General features: G+C 46.6%; 1 protein-coding gene across 2 annotated transcripts in view; it reads right to left on the reverse strand.

Annotated features, from left to right (window-relative positions):
- LOC144175133 (mitochondrial 2-oxodicarboxylate carrier-like) overlaps positions 1–16,158 on the reverse strand; it is a 45,535-nt gene that overhangs the window by 20,431 nt on the left and 8,946 nt on the right. The window contains exon 1 of one of the 2 annotated variants that reach the window (XM_077704219.1): positions 198–394. The exons of the other annotated variant lie outside the window; for it this stretch is intronic. The gene's annotated coding sequence lies outside the window, so the exon portion shown is untranslated. Of the gene's footprint in view, positions 1–197; positions 395–16,158 lie in introns of those variants that run through there. 2 annotated transcript variants of the gene reach the window in all.

Raw genomic sequence — 16,158 nt, forward strand, 5'->3', positions numbered from 1 at the left:
ACGACCTCGACGAGGTTGCGTCAGTGTCAAGGGCGCTTGAGTGGGAAGGAGGAGCGGAAACGCCACGTTCCCTCAATCTCAATGTCAAGGGATCGGCGAGAACAGTAGCGGGGGTCAGGGCGAGAGGTCGGCGCACCCACAAAACCTGCCAAGATCGAGACGAAAGGAGGAGGAGGGAAGCGGCTGCCCTCCCTTACCCGGCCTGGCCGCGGAGCATAGAGGTGTGGGCGACGACTAGCGGTCGTCGGCTCGCCAGATCCGGCCCCTCGTCGGCGGGCTGTTCTCGCGGAGAGTAGGTCAGCCGGCGCCGCCCGCTATCCGGCTGGAGACATACCGCAGCCGACGCGGCTGCCGCTGCTGCTGATGCTGCTGGCGATCGTGTTACGGCTGCCTTACGTCATCGAGTTTGGATGTTTGAAGAAGATGAATGTTGGGGGGAGATAAGACGGCATTGCGCGGGCTCTGCTTTGTTTCTGGGAGAAGATAAAAAAAAAAGTAGTAATGGAGCGTGTCGGGAGTGTGACGTTACAACAGCTGGCCGAAAGCCAACCCTTTGTGTGACTTGCTTTTAAGAGCGGGCAATTGTCGAGCTCGGAGAAATGACAGAGTGCTGGGATGCTCTTACGGTTCGGGTGAACAAGCTTATCTCTCATGATGCTTGTCTCTTATCACGAACACAGGAACTACCGTTTTTACAGGAAATATACGATGAAAGTGATATCAAGCAACTTCGCTCTATTGTCGTAGACGACGTCAAAATAACCGTCGCTGAGATGAAACCATCAGGTAGGCAAAACAGTTTAAAGCTGTGTTAATTGATGAAATGATTTTTTTCCCCGATAGTCGTAGTCGGCGCACAGTTCACGCCGCTCGTGGTTATTGTTGCAATGAATCATTCGAAGGAATATGGATTGACTTGTCAGCGTTTTTTTTCCCTGGATAATAAGCTTCAGGTTAAGTCACATCCGAAAGGAAACAATGTTCTTCCCTCTGCACGCTCAGTACCATCGCCGCAAACACTGGAGCTCGGATGGAAGCAAAACTAGCTGTTGTCCCGATTGCGTTCATTTCTCTTCTAGCAGTAGCTCATGAAATAATAATTACTAGCGTTCTGTGTTTATGGCCGGTAGGTCGACATATTGTAAGAGACTGTGTGGCCTAGAGGACACTAAGATTTAAGTTCTTTCAGGAAGCTGCGTACCTCTAGAACAAGGACGTGTAACTCCAAATATTATTCTAGGGCCATGTGATTGTCCCTCGAAGCAGCGCCAAGCTCTAGCAAATTTGTTCTCTTATTTCTACAACGTTGACCTGATTTCGAAGTTGTGAATTTTGTGACACAAATGAAAAGTAGTACGCGACCAGTTTTTTTCTCTCTTCTTGCCAACCTTCTTCCGGGGCCTTTTTACCCTCATCCCCCATCCCAACACAGAGGCATGTAGGCGTTATTCATCATCATCACCACGAGCATATCTACACCCACTGCAGGGCAAAGGCCTCTCCCATTAATCTCCAATTATCCCGGTCCTGTGCTAACTGCGACCAATTGAGCCCCGCAAGCTTCTTGATGTTATCTTCCCACCTAACTTTCTGCCGCCCCCTGCAACGCTTGCCTTTTCTAGGGATCCACTTTGTTACCCCTCATGACCAACGGTTATCTTGCCTTCGCATTACATGCCCTGCCCACGTCCATTTCTTCTTCTTAATTTCCACTAGTAGGCGCTATTATACGCCTTCTAAACTCTGTATTTCAATAAGGAGCCCCCCTCTCTCTTTCTCTATCTCTCTAGGTTACAGCAACGTGTAATGCGTGGCAGGAGATGTAGAGCGCCCGATCAGCATCGCCGGACAGCGGCAGCAAAAGACCGTTCAAGTTGTCCCGCCTGCCCCGCCGTGGCGTGTCATTCCTGCATGCATTTCACGAATACGTGATGCTGACGATGATACTAAGTGCTTGACTTTCAGGCCGTGGGCAGCATTGTGACCTCCCATCTTTATTCGGGGCTACAGGCGTGCAGTAGGGAGTGACGACGACAGGGAATCACCTTGGCTGGACGCCATGATTATTTTATACTATGAGTTAATCAGACTGCGTGCACAGCTCTATGGGAGCGTTCCGATTTCCCCTTTAGACTGCTTCGTTGCTGTCTTCGCGGTTAGTCTGCCATGTTAAGCCCTGTTCCAATCCGAACGACGCAGTCAACGAAGACCGCTGCAAAGAGACGACATCAAAGTCAGCAACGATGGAGGAAACCTTCTTGTCTAATCTAATAAGTTTAGACAGGAAGGTTTGCGTATTAATGTTGCGTATTAATGTTGTAGCAAAAGCACCTGTTCTTTTATTAAAATATTTAGTATAATTTACTAGTGGTGAATATGATTTCGTTTAATTTTTGAATCACGTAGTGTTTGTAATAATATCGGTGATGTTATTTACGAAACCTGCGGCTTGCGTTTCTCAACATAGTCTGCTACGAGGTTGTCGTCTGCGTTGGGACCGCTTCGCCATTCCGATTCTTATTCCTTTAGACGTATAGTTACACTGCTTTGTAAGCTGTCTACCAAGCTGGCCGCGAATAGGAACATAGCCTATGTGCGTGTGCAGGGCAAACTGTCGCAGGTGACGATGATTTATGATGCGGTATGCTACTGCTGATGATTATATATATCGCATAAATAAAAGTAACGGAAGGTATCCCTGTCAAATCTCCGCTCAAACAACCCGTAAATGTTTTTAATTGGCAAATGTATTGCGTTGTTCTCTTTATTTTGAGAACATTACTTTAAGAAATCAAAGGGAACACCACTCTTGTTCTATTTCCCCTCCCTTTCCCAACGATGTGTTCCACGTCTCTCTTTTAAATAAATTCATTGAGTCCTTTAATCGGAGGCACCGTGAACAGCGGCTGTTGTTAATTATGTCCGCACTGTTTTAAACTGCCAAGCATTTATACGACACGCTAGCACAGTTTCACGGGCCGTTTATATGAATCTGATTTATCTTTGACCTCATGCCTGACCAATTGGATTGTAGCTGTGACTCAGCTACAAAGCTACAAGCGGGAAAAGAGGGAAAGTCCCAAGGGGCTGTGGGAGGTGGCCCAAACGTATACCGTTAGGCTAAAGCCATGCAACAGCGTTTGAATTTTCCCAGAAGTTTCCCATAAATTTAATGATGTTGTTCTGACGCAGGATCATCACGTTGCATGAATCCCTTCAGTCTGCACAGAAAAGGCCCAGAAGTTTGTGTAAACGGAGGATGCAGCTGTTGCATTCCGTATGCAGTATATCGTTCGGGAGTTTAATGTCTTGTTTTTTTTTTATAAAGTCTTCTAACGTACGGCTGTAAAAACGGAGTGACTGCATTCGGAGCACGAAATGAAAAACCTCATTTTTAACAGCGTGGAGCAGTGGTTGTCGTTGACGGCACTAATCCCGTGACCGCTGTTTCTTTAACAGCGGTAAAGATTGAAGTGATGAGGTATTTCTGACACCGACCAGTCGAGGGCAGCTAGGCGACTGCCGATAGATATACGAATGAGTGAATTTGAGGTCAGGCATTCAGGGCACACGTGGCAGAGGCCACATCCAACAAGCCGTGTAAAGGACACAGGTACTAGCGCAACAAACACGAAGAATGGAAAAAAAATTTTACGAGGGTAAGGAAGAGCAGGCCACTTTGACAACAAGCCGGACGGGTATCCCCAGGTCTAAAGAAGTCACACGCTATCCAACAAGAAAAAAATTACACCATCTTCCCATAGGGGAACCCTGAGTAGTATGCGAAGCAGCCATGGGGTCGACTGAAGTTCCCATTAGTTTTCAGTTCGTCGTTTCCGGTGACGTTCAGCTTCGCGCGCCTTCGTTGTGTCAGTAGCTTCTTGACGTAGTTTAAATGAGTGAAGGACATAAGGCACGTTGGTAGCACGTGCTCCCGTCTCGGTTTGTAGCGCAGTGGGAAGAGCGCCACGTACCTCCCGTTGCGGATAGAGAGGCGTGGGATCGAAACCGGGCGCCGCTTAAGTATTTCTTTTTATAGTGGGCTGCGCTGACGTCAGCCCAAACGCTGAAGGGGCTGAAGAGACGCGCATGCGCAGTAGAGTGCGGACAGCGGACTACGACAACGAGGGAGGGGGGGACACAGCCCCGAGCATGAAATGCTTCGCATCTAAAACGAGATAAAGCGCGGTATACCCAAAGCGCAAGAAAGGAACGTCGACTCCAGAGTAAACTGAGGTTCAAGATAATGTTCAAAGCAGTAGACCGAAAAATTACGGACACGTGCCAGCCCATCGCGATTATTGGAAAGAGGCGCTATGACCTTGAGCGTAAAAACAACCTGAACAAGCCTGGCAAAGTGCGTCAGTAACAACCTCGGGAAAACACAGCTAACCCCGCGAAAGCCACGCGCGGAATTACTGATTAATGAACGGCATTGAAGCATATTTCCGTGGTTGCCGCCGACCTTTCAAGCCACCCTGCAAAGAGCCAAAAGCTACAGCAATTCTGAGAGTTGTATACAAAGGCATAACCGTTCTTCTGGAGCGCCTAAGTTTCGCCAGTTCTTTTCCTTTGTCAGATTTTAGAAGACGCCAAACCATGTAGTTCTTTTAGTAAGGAAGACGCCAAACAAGATTTTATTTGTATTTGTTTGTAGTGATGGGGTACATAGGCGTTAGGATACTTAAAAATTTGCATTTTCGAGGGTTTATCGCGAGTTTTTTTCTTTTTTTATGTTTTCGTAGCTGTTTGCACCAAGGCGATGAATTAGATGCACACTTGGGATTTCGTTACATCATTTGCAGCTTATTACTTACTTTTATTTCTGTAATTTGTTGTTTTCGAATTAATAATGCGCCGGTGCTGGATTTGGTAGACCGTTTCTTTGTAGTCATTTGTCTTTGCTATTTGTCCTGTTCTTCCACTTTTTTGCAACGAACGAACGTTTTCAGATTTTGCTGTCTGTTTCCGAACCGGACGAGAACAAATACATACAGTTTTAACTGCATATATTTTCCTTTCTCGTCGGTTGTTTTAATGCTGTACATTTGAGCGAATACAGTACAGCTTCGTTAATTCGAACTCGCTTAATACGAACTTCTGGTTTATTTGAACTGACGCTGCGGTCCCGGCAACATTCTATGTACTTGAAATAGCTTCCGTTAATTGGAACCTCTCTTACTTCGAACAAACTTGCAGGCCCCTTCGAGTTCTAATTACGAGCTTCGACTGCATAATACTTCAACGCTTAACTTCCCACATAAACATTTTTGTGCAGATTCGAGGTTACTAGGGAAACAGTACTGCAACCCACCACGGTGGCTCAGTGGCTAAGGCGTTGTCCCGCTGAGCGCGAGGACCCGGGTTCGATTCCCGGCCGCGGCGGCCGATTTTCTCGGGAAGGCGAAAAGCAAAAACGCTAGAGTGTTCAAGATTTCGGCGCCCGTTAACAATCCCCTGGTGGTCAAATTAATCCAGAGCTCTCCACTACGGCGCGCCTCATCCCCTGTGGAGCACATTAAACCCCGCAATCAATCAAAACAATACTCCGCACAATTGAGTCGTGTTTTTTTGCTTTAGTCACCGCAGTCGCGCCAAACACTCTACGATCGTCACCGTACGAACGTTCCTCGCTGATTGAGATGATAGCTAATCACTAAAATTGCATTCGCATCACCGAACAAGGGATGGCATGGTTCTGCATTAACGGCGGGGTCGCCGCCTATCAGCAAATCAGCGCAAACACATCGGAGGCTGTCGAACCTGGCTGGAATGAGGGTACAAAATAACCCCCGCTTCTACCAACTCAGCAAAAAAAAAACTACAATAAAACAGCAGTCCATCAGCTGTCTATGAACGACCTTACGACAGCGTGCAGATAAACTTACGACAGAAATTCTGCAGTCTATAAAGGCCATCAGCACTTCATAGAATCTTTGACCGCAGCTGAGGACAAACTGCACAAAATAATGTATTGGCTCCACGTCGTGAAATGTGCACAGATGTTTTTCTTCGATTGCAGGGCTGGCGGGCTTAGATAAAACTATCGTCGGTTACGTTACGACGAAGCCATCTTTAGTAACGGTGAACCGTCTAACAGCGTATAATTGTTCCGGAATAACCAAACGTAGATGTAGAAAATCACAAAGACAAGCACGTCAGGAAGAAAGAAAAAGTCTTCCCGCGAAGCTTCTGCTGGACACGGCCAAGAACGTGGACAATTCGGTATACAAAACCAAAGTCAGGTGGAGGACGGCGGGAACGTTTGCTGTCGAATAAAGTTGCCTATGTGTTGCCGATTGCTAATGGAAGTCATTTTCATCCGGTTGTGTGTTTGGTTTGTTGCTTTTTTTTATCGCGAAAGCGCTAGATGCGCAACCTGCGAAAAAAAAAAAAAATACGGGGCAACTGTTCCGGCCCTAGGAAAGTTGATGTCCGTTGAAGCGGCTGAAAATCACTGCAACTACCAATGCGGTATGCAATCTTATATTTGCTTTATCGTAATGGTTGTGACAATCGCACTATGGACGTTTTGTTTTATTGTGATGAGTTCTGAGACGACTGTGGCGACATATTTGGCTCTGGTCGGATCCAAACCCCATCCCTAGAGCATGGTATACGTTGATGAAGGGTAAGAACCTGTCTAGCTTGTCGGGATTAATTATGCACTCTTAGGCAAAAAGGACTAAAATAGGGACTAGAATACAGCCGTTAGTCTTCGCGGGCGACCGTTCATCTTCAAAGGGAGTATCTGCGGCAGAGTACGTGCCGTGTGCATAAATTCGGACTAACTGTTCGTCCCCGCCGATCTATAAGGAGTAACGGGAAGACGAAACGCATGCAGTTAGTCTTTGCTGCGTCGTTAATCCCCTAATGGCGTCGTCGTTGCCCTTTCGCGCATATGTCTGCGAACAGTTTTATATTCCCCAAACACAAGGCATTGCAGTCACTGGGTGCTTTAGATGGTGCCACGGGAGAAAATATTGATATTAGTTATAAGAAAATTGCCTAGGGTTAGTAGAGCGGCGGGTAATGGCAAGGAGCGGCGAAGCGCGATTGTCATACGCTTCTCGGCGAGGTTATGTTGATACGCTGTGTTGCGTTCGATTCGTGCGAGATAATAACGGCCAATGAAAGCTTTCAAGCGCCTTAACAGTAACTCAAAAATTAGTGACAGTAGCAAAAGTGGATTCTTCAGCGTAATGAATATGTATATGTTTAACAGACTAGAAAAAGCGCATGTTGCTGATGACAACTGCAAAACAAAAATGCTCGCTACAGGTAAGCGTCTCGAAGTTATCTTTTACACTCGGTACATAATTGCCTTGGGCACCAAAGCTATGACAATGCTGCAACTGCTGTAAAAACCGCTTGCATTTCTCAGTCGCAATCGTCTAGCGACGCGAATTTGAAGAATTCAGGCTAAGCAACACCAAATTCGCTTTCGCCGATGCGGGAAAATATGGCATGTTTCCTTATTCTGACACTCACACAGACGACACCATTCACATACGTTACATAGAGCACTTAACATATGTATCGAACACTAAGAAAGCACTTAGCTTGCGCTAATTTGTGCGGAAACAAATGAGTCGTCCGATCGCCCAGCTACCTATCTCAACTAGGCGACGACGAGTTGATTGTTATTTACGAAAAAACTATGGTTGTGAGGCTCTACTTCGAATCGAACTGAGCAATAGTCCCTAAACCTAGAAAAGCGCTAAGCGCAAGGCGCAAAACGCGGTCACGTTCGCTTGCACAGATAGAAATTCGGGCACCAGTTGCAATGGATCTGTTGCGTTATGCACAGAACTACACCCTGTACACTTGAATATTATCTGCCGCAGGAACCATCCGGCGGCGTGGTCTTAGCGGAAAGCGCGTCGGGTTCCTTGTGTATAATTCCGGGCGTCAGGGGTTCGATCCCTGCCGGTGCTGGCGTTTTTTTTTTTTTTCTGCACTCAACGGAGTTTGTCCTTGGGGAGTATCGGAACGGACCATCCGGGTGGGGTACTAACCGTTCGTCCCCTCGCAGTTAGTCCCCAAAGGGACTAATGATTGTGGCAGAGGCCGTTAGTCCCCGAAAGGACGAACTTTTAGTCCTTTTTGCCTAAGAGTGTGTCAAAAATGATTATTCTCGAAATTAATTATTTTCGAAATATCCACACAAAAGTCGCCGACGATAACAACTGGTGTGTCACCTTCTAGTCTGACAAATGAAAACTTATTTTGGCCAAGGTTCTCAATATCTGTTTTGCAGTGCAACTTTGGTCGCCTCGTGTGAGTTTTGTGACTAGCATGAAACAAAAAATCCCGGGTAAACCGTTAGACAATACAGTCGTGCGGTTAGGTGGTACTATGCTCGTGTGTGACACTGTGGATTCGAGACTCGTACAAAATTTGAAGCGCATTGTCTTAGGGGCCGTCCGACTGAGTTCGTATGTTTAACGCTGGGCTGACAGGGAGTGGATTGTTAGGCATAGGGGTTACGTCTTAGCTTCGTGGCAGAAGGGTGGAAGTTTGAATCCGGTGTTTGTGTGGTCTTTCTTTTATACTTTCGGTTGTTTGAAAAATGTTTTCTTCAGTCATGTTCGTATTTACCTTTAAGGACTTTAAATGACTGGACCTGTTTGTTAGGTTATGTTACGTTAGGTTAGTTTTGTTTAGGTTAGCGAGTCTATGTTAGATTAGGTCAACTTACGTTGGGTTAGGTTACTTTAAGGAAAGTTGACGTTTTTAGGTTAGCTATAAAATAGAGAGTTTTAACATACCGTTACCGTATTTACGTAACCGTCTACCGTGCTTGCGGGAGTCGACTGCGCATGCGCGAGAAGTCGCCACGAACGGTAACTTACCGGTACAGGCTACCGCCGCCCGAGAGTTTACTGAGCAGAAGAAGTGTATCCTCGCGGCTTGATTGCAGCAAATGCAATGCGCTCAGCTCTTGATGCTTGGTACAGACGATAGGAGTAATTTTAGTTGATTTTGTTTATTGCATTATTGTTGGTAAATGATTCTCATTGATTGATTGATTGAAAAGTCTAACGAGCCGGCGCAACGCAGGCGATAAGGCCTGCCGTAGTGGGGAGCTCCGGATTAATTTTGACCACCTGGGGATCTTTAACGTGCGCCGAAATCTCGTACACACAGGCGTTTTTGCTTTTCGCCTCCATCATGCTAAATGATTCTCTGGAGCACGACAAACGACGACAAACCCTCGTCCGGCTCAAATAGTTCAGCCCGCCAAGTACTTTTATGCCTCCAAAATTGTGCTGGGAACGGTAGTGTAGGTTATTGAACAATCAACAAAATATATTTTACTAATTCCTACCGAAATATTTAGCGCGGGCGTATATTCTAATTACCTTGATTCCAACTCCAATCAGTAGATGGCGACACCGGCATGTTTACAGGAGATAGCTGCAATATTCTAAAAACAAGTAATGCTGTTCTGAAGGCTTCAACATAAAAGTGAAACATGCAAGCTTCTTTAAACGAAAGCAAATAGATGTGGTCAACAAAATTATGCGTTATTTGCATTGGGACTAATTCGTCAGATGTCGCTACCGCCACTAGGGCCGCCGGAAAACGCAAACCGCAAGCGGTGTGCTAAAACGGCCCTTACCCTTTTCAGCGGTAAAAGGAAACTCCGGCTTTCGGTAACGCGGTAAGCGGTGGCTCGGTAATGATATGCGGAAACCCTCTAATGTGAAAACATTGGGGAGAGCGAAGAGGCCAGACGCGGCGTTGTGGAAGGCAACGCGACCGGATGCCACTTTAATGGAGTGATTATGGTGACGTCAGACGCCCTTTGTACACGGACAGTATTTAGCGCTGGCCAATACATCTCTCGCGGTAAGTGCCCTGGCCCTTTTCCAGCGAAGCTATTATGCCTCAGTGATGGCTGTATGCCGCGCCAAACACACTGCAGAAAGCCAACGTCAGACAAAGGGTTTTACAAAACGCAGTGTCTGGAGTGCCGTCCGACGACATTCGAATATTTAACACTCGACTAGCACCGGCCAAAGAGTCTGTCGTTGTAGTGTAGAGGATCCGTCTTAGCTTGTTGATCCCAAGTCGGTGATTCGAGACCGGCTCTTGCCTCTGTTTTTTTTTATTTTTTTTTTTTCATTACTTATTTGAAGTGTAATTATGTCCCTTAGGTTACTTTTGGTGTTTTAAATTATTTCTTTGTGTGCGTTAGGTTAGCTTATCTTATGTTTAGGTTAGGTTGCCTAGCTTTACGTTATCTAGAGCGATGTACTGCCAGACGCGGCAATTTCGTCATGAAACGCCGGTGGACGTCGATATAGTGGAGTGCTTATAAAACCTTCGGACGGCACTCTAGACACGGCCTTTACAAAAGCCATATTAAGCGCCTCAATAAAAAATGAAAGCCGTTTCATTCAATGTGAAAGCTGTCGGAAGTGCAGAGCAGTGTTTAGCCATAATGGGTTGTAGCGCCGTTATCCGCTCACTGCTACCACCCAACGCATTTCAAATTTCCCGCCTTCGCATTGCTCGCGCATCCCCTGTCTGAGGCTGCGCTAGCGGGAGTTCTGTTCTTTCTGTGCTTGCTTTTCCTCCCGCAAGTGCCGGCGTTGCACAGCCACTTTTTAGGGTACAGCTCTTTGGCGGCCCTGTCTGGGCTGCGCCACGTCATCGTCGTAACCGAGCGAACGATGACAAGACCGAATAGTGAAAATACCGAGTGAACGATGGCAAGACCGAATTGGGGAAGAAAGCAAAGGACGAGAGCACCGCGAAATTGTCAGGGCAGGGCGGTTCGCCGTGGTGGCGCGGGCACTCTCCGAAAGTTTGTGGCAGGGGAAAGGGGGGGGGGGGGGGGCAGCATGCTGTACTCGCTCGAGACGCTCGTCTCTGCGACGCTGGCGAAAGCCGGAGGGGGGCGTTCCCTGTCTAAGATGCGGGTCGCGGTCCCTTCCTGAAGCGCTCTTCGCGCCGCCGACAAGGTAAATGTAACTGGTAGCGAAGCTTCGGGCGAAAAGCGGTTCAGAAGCTATTGTCAGCGACATCGACACGGGGAGTTATGGGAGTGGCGATTGAAGCGCGGCTAGGTCTGGAGGGAACAAACACTAATAACCAAAAACCAAGTTTTAATAAACAATAAAACAATACTTAGATTTTACGAACGAGATTTATTTCAGAATCACATTTACTTAGGCACATTGTGCAAAGAATTTATGAGAATGTTATTCATTCTCAAAAACCTTTTTTGTAGCGCCCTCTGAAGAATGGCACATCCCATTGCTCCGTGATGCAGTCACTGTAGTGTTCGGTAAGGTGCGCGTAAAGTTCGCCTGCTAAAAAACGCCCCTCACGTGTTTTGGTGTTGCGCATTTGCATTCGTTGTTCCTTATTAATTTGGTGTGAAGTTAATTTTTGCTGTGCGTGGAGTTTAAAGGTGCGTTGTATCACGGGTGAACACGTTTAGGACGGCACGGTGTCCTACGGGGCGATGCTGCCAACGGTTGGAGCGGAGCGCTTTCCTAGGTACCCACTGAACGATGTGCTGTATCTAAACGGTTGCAAAAGCATCTCCCGTACACCTGGCGTTTCACTGCACCATTTCCTCTCATTTCCGCAAGGTAAGGCAAAACTGTAGTACTGTTAATACGTGCACGGGGGGTTGTGTAAGGCGAAGTCGTGGTGCTTTGAAAAAAAAAAAGAGTCTAAAGCTTTATGTTATGTCACAGTTACCGCTTGATTTCACCTCAGGTTTGGCTCGAAGCAAGTGGTGTCAAATACTGTAGGACTTCTCAGCATATTCTAATAGCGCAAGTATTAGCGCCACTCGTATTCAAACGACTCGCTTTAATCTCAGCGCCTTCTCTATTGCATTACAACGCTTGTACCGATCTTTGCTTCTCGCGCTTGCATGCGCAAGCAATTTTTCCATCCCAGTACTGTGTTGGGCTGCTCTGTGCTGCGCTGCTGCGACATCTTTCCTGCTATGTGTTTTTACTTATTGACGTCACTTCCTTTTGCTTAGATTCACTCTTCCTCTTTTTGCTTATCTGTTGCGGCACTTGCCTAAACAATGCAACCATGAAATTACAGCGTGAATCTTGGATGAAGTTCTATAGAAACCCAAGGAAACCCATGTCTACTTCATAAGACGCCGGACAGCTCCGGTTCAGATTGGTGCGCTCGCGGCACTTTCGTGAATCGGCATCCCTGCGGCCCGGTTTTCTGCGTCACGATGCAGTGCCTACCATATTTCCTGTTATCGGTTTTTTTTTCCAGCGGGTAAACAAAATTATAATGCATGTAGTGCCCAGGAACATTTAGTACTTATTTCCATACGTGCTCAATTTGTACCAACCCCAACTTTCGGGGACACGCACCTCCGAAGACACCTAGCGCGCTCCTCGGCGGCAGCCCTCGACGGCGAGCGTAACTGAATGGGAGGGAGCGAAGAAAAAAATCGCAGCTCTAGAACGGAACCAAATATTTGAAAATAGCTTCATGAAATACCTAAAATTGCATAAAGCGCACTCGGGGGAAAATTAAGGCAGTGTAAAGCATTTATTACGGGTTCCTCGCGCACCTAAAGTTTTCCAACTGGGGCCCTTGATTTCTTATTTGTTTCGCAATACTAGTGGTTATACTAGTGCTGCACATAAATATTTTCCAAAGTGACTTCACGAAATACCTAAAAATACTTAAAGCGCACTCACAGGTAAAATGTCAGCCCTAAAGAAGATAGATTGTTGGTTCCTCGCCCCCCTAAGGATTTCAAATTTCCAGGGCAAGCCTCCTTGATTTCTTCCTTGTGTTGCGATACTGGCGCTGCAAATTGAGATTTTCCAGACTGCCCCCGGGAAATATTTGAACCTGCTTAACGCGCACCCACTGGAAAGATAACCCTTAAAAATGAAAACGGGAGAGAGCAGGTGGACGGATTGCGAAATTGTTCCCGGCAGATTTCCGCAAGGAGATTTCCGCAACTATGCCTAACGTATACCTCCCATGCAACTCTCGCACAGAAAGAACTTAGGCGTGAGAATAAGTGTATTTAAGAAACCGGAAGAGTTTCTTGCAGCCCAGGTAGCATTCTAGGATGACGTCAGACAAGGTGTGTTAGAGTTAGCTGCCGAAAAAAAAAAAATCGGAACTCGTGAACTCGCCACAGAAAAACTAGTGGTCAAGATTGAAGGAGGCGGTTATGTTGTTAGCAGGAGTTCTTCATTGACTACTTTGTCTTTTGTACTTAGAGACAAAGAACGATCTCTTCAGAGCCACAGGCTTCAACGCCTTCTGCTTGTTGTTAAAGGGTCTGAAAAATACTTCAACATAATGGAATCATTCCGTGACTATACTTGACGGCAATAATGGTGTAGCGGAAAGAGGAAGTACTTCAGTAGACAAACACGATACAAAGGCTTCAATCTGCTTGGGCTCGGACCTGAAGTTCCTCTTAGTGGTTTTTGGTTTGCAAGCAGCCTCATTTAGGTATCCATGCCCCTTCTGTAGAGCTCACCCAAAAGAGCACAGCGCCGCTGGGGCTAACAGCAACCACTACAACGAGCCGCCTTTGATTCACACGTGCGCCAACATGCAAGAAGGCTGTGCAAACGAGGTCAGTGGCATGAATTAAATTCCACTGTTCTCTAGAGATCCTAGGTGTGTTATTCCAGATTCACTACACATGAGAATCACGATTGTAAATTCCTTAATAGAGGGACTGCTCGCAGGAAGCGAGGATCGGGACAACAGGGAGAAAGTTCAAATTTTAAATGTGGCAAGCTCGCACTTGAAAAACATTGTACCTGCAATAAACAGCTGTGGAGTGAATTTTGAAGTCTGGGAAGAAGAAAAAAAAAGCAGCACGTTCACATCGTTAGCGGGAGGTCATTGCCGGACATTACTCCAGCTTTTGCCCTACATGCTGAAGGGAAACTTGACACCACGACAGAACACATGACTTTGCTTTTGTGGACGCTTCTGCATGAAATTCGGGAGCATTTTGAGAATGACGTTGATGGCAACAGTGGTGCAGACAAACACTTCCCTCTTTCTAGACACATTTGTGAAATTGGGGTCTTATGGATGCAAAGGCTACGGGCCTGAGCGAGTAGCCCCATACATTCATATTTTACCCCACCACGCGTCGACTAAGCATGAGAAATTTTGTTCCCTTGGTTGGTTTTCAAGTCAAGACATCCAGAAAAAAAATGACATCTTGAAGCATTTGCACCATTCCCGATCCAACAAGTGGAACTCCGCCGCGGATGCGCTCAAACTGGCCACACTGTTGAAGGGAAATGAGCTGGGCAGGAGCAGCCGCGCATACATAAAGCGTGACGTCGATTACTGGATTAGAGGTGGGATACAGGAAAGCCGACTGAAGAGAACCAGATGCGCGGACGAAGGCTCACGAAAGCCATATCCCCCACCGAATGCTGATGAAATGGACGCAGGTTAACTGCGTACCGAACATAGAGCAATTGGTGTAAGGATGGCAGTAAAGAGTAAAGAAACTTCGGGCCATGCTCAAAAGAGAACAGCAAAAAATGTTTTTACAATAGCTAGCTTATTCCTGTATGAAATATATCCGAAGAGTACAAAAGTGTTTCTTGTGCAGTTTTCGGTGAATGTTAGTGTTATGTAACAATGTTTTTTTAGCTTGTGTGGCAACTAAAACTTATCTTCATGAGATAGTGCCTGTACATTTTTGTTTATGGTGCGAAACAGTCTTTTTGCCTTTTTGTAAATAAGTACTTTGAACTTTGTGTTATTGCGACATTTGTTCGCATTACGTAAGGTATTACGTAAAAAAACAGCTGAAATGGAAACGCTATTCTCGCAAACGTACCAACGCTGCATGCCACACACACCTGCCTTAGTTAATTTACCGTGATTGTAGAAGTTTCCGTCACGCAAAACCACAGTGCACTTTTTGGAGCTGCAAGCTCCGTGTCAAAATCGAGTGTCAGATGAATCGAGTAATTTTTGTGTATGGTCTTACTATTGATTATGACAAAGTTATTACCAACAAAAGAAGAGTGTGTGCGTTGTTCTTCTAAAAAATGATATCCTTTTTTATGCCCGGCAGACTTGTGTCATGCTACGGCAAACTCGGTTCTCTTCCATAAGGGCATGAATTTGTGTTTTTAATTACGTGGCCTTAGCTGGCGACTGACGGGCCCCGATTGTATACAGACCCCTCATTATCATCCGAAAGGGAATAAAAACATTTCGGTTTCGAACCACGTCGCCGTCGTGGTCCACACTATATGCATTTAATCGTTCGATAGGCTCATAGCATCTTTTACGCATGTCACCGTTTCCTTAATAGGGTACGCTGTTAGATGTGAAGAGTCGACTCAAGCGAGCAAACAACCCCACCGAATATACAGGGCACAGTTTTCGAAGGGGGTGGCCGTTTGATCTGCGGCTTTCGCCGACCAGAGCGCTAAGAATGAGTCAGAGCCTTGAACGAAAACAACACAAAGACTTATATTTGGACAGGCAAGCCATCAGGAGCGTTAACAAATAGATAGTACAAAGTAGAGCAGTTAACTAAAAAGAACACGAGCAGTTCAATGCATACGAGAGACAGAGTCCCACAATATTCACCGACCGGGCCCGACGATGCACCGCTGTCGGAGGCGATTCGGCTACCTGAGTAACCGTCACGTTGCTTTGAAACGACTCCGCGCGCGACAAACGATTTCATCTCGAATGCCCTGTTACAAACCGGCCTACAAAATAATGCGAATGCATACCCCAAAAGCCACAAACAAGTACAATAAAACGAGTGTGCGCTTTTTTCTTTGCCCGTGCGTGTACGTGCTGTGTGCGGCACGGGTACTTCGCAGTTAACCCTATCCAAACGTTTGACAAACGGATCGACTGATAACAGACCACTTACCAGCGAGCTGTCCACAGCTGTCGCCGTATCCAAATGCTGTTAGCGGCCGTTCCTCGCGTGACAGGGGCACATAAAAATCTCTCCACCAAATGGCACTACTAGTCCTTCTCAAATAAGAAAAAACGATGGCCCAAGGCGAAGCTTGAAGCTCCGGCCGCACCGAGACACCGGCCGCGCTGCGTTGATAGCACGGAGGTTATTTACATGCGGGCAGCAAGTCGAGCCGCCAGGGCAAGTTGAGTCGCTGCAGTCGGGTGCGT

Source organism: Haemaphysalis longicornis, unplaced genomic scaffold (genome assembly GCF_048455015.1).
Source record: "Haemaphysalis longicornis isolate Haplotype H1 unplaced genomic scaffold, Haemaphysalis longicornis Haplotype H1 scaffold_3, whole genome shotgun sequence".
In the NCBI taxonomy this organism is placed as follows: Eukaryota; Metazoa; Arthropoda; class Arachnida; order Ixodida; family Ixodidae; genus Haemaphysalis; species Haemaphysalis longicornis.